At 37.2% G+C, this 992-nt stretch overlaps 1 non-coding gene across 1 annotated transcript; it reads left to right on the top strand.

Annotated features, from left to right (window-relative positions):
* The first annotated feature begins 222 nt into the window (after positions 1-222).
* Positions 223-295, top strand: TRNAR-CCG (transfer RNA arginine (anticodon CCG)). Its single transcript has one exon. It is a non-coding gene; the product is annotated as a tRNA-Arg (tRNA).
* The last annotated feature ends 697 nt before the right edge of the window (positions 296-992 follow it).

Raw genomic sequence — 992 nt, 5'->3', positions numbered from 1 at the left:
TGTTTCTAATTTCTTTATATAAAACCAGGAGAGAAACAAAATAGTAAAAGAAGCAGGATCACTTAAATTGTGTATTCTCTCATTTATTAAAGGTATTATGGAGTTTTAAGAAATACTGACTTGAACTGGTTTATCCATCTAACAAAAGAAATTGTATGTCTATCTAGGATATGCAAAAAAATTCTGTGAGTTTTAATTTGTGTGAGACAATAATGAGGGACTTCCCTGGTGGTCCAGTGGCTAAGACTGTGCACTCCGAATGCAGAGGGCCCGGGTTCGATCCCTGGTCAGGGAACCATATCCTGCGTGCTGCAACTGAAGATCCAGCATGCCACAACTAAAAGATTCTGCATGACACAACGAAGATTCCACCCACGGCAACGAAGGTCCCACGTGTCACAAGTAAGACCTGGAGCAGCCAAATAAATAAATATTTTTAAAAAAGACAATAATGAGCATAGTCTTTAGCAATAATTATACTACATATACCTACTTCAATTTCTACATTTCCAACTACTCTTTATCTATCCAAGGATGAAACCAATTTCTCAACAACAGATGTGTAGATGTGTAGTGAACACGGCTCTTAGACATATAGTAATATTTGTCATATTGTAATTCCAAGTCTTCCTACAATGAAATGATTGCTGTTAAATAAGGAAAGACAATTGTTTTTAAGACTGAGGAAGCAGCAATTTATTTGTCTTCTGGATTTGTTATTAAAAAGAGGCTTTGGATAAGGCTTTTGGATTATTAAACTACTGACTAGTACTGTAAACACATATTATTTTTTAAATTGGGGTATAGTTGCTTTACAATGTTGTATTCATTTCTGCTGTACAATGAAGTGTATCAGCTATACGTGTATATATATATCCCCTCCCTCTTGGGCCTCCCTCCCACCCCTACCCCCATCCCATCCATCTAGGTCACCATAGAGCACTGAGCTGAGGTTCCTGCACTATACAGCAGGTTCCAACTAGCTATCTTTT

This window comes from Orcinus orca, chromosome 4 (genome assembly GCF_937001465.1).
Source record: "Orcinus orca chromosome 4, mOrcOrc1.1, whole genome shotgun sequence".
Lineage (NCBI taxonomy): Eukaryota > Metazoa > Chordata > Mammalia > Artiodactyla > Delphinidae > Orcinus > Orcinus orca.
Note: the sequence above shows the minus strand (reverse complement) of the source record. Positions and strands in the feature narration are given on the sequence as shown.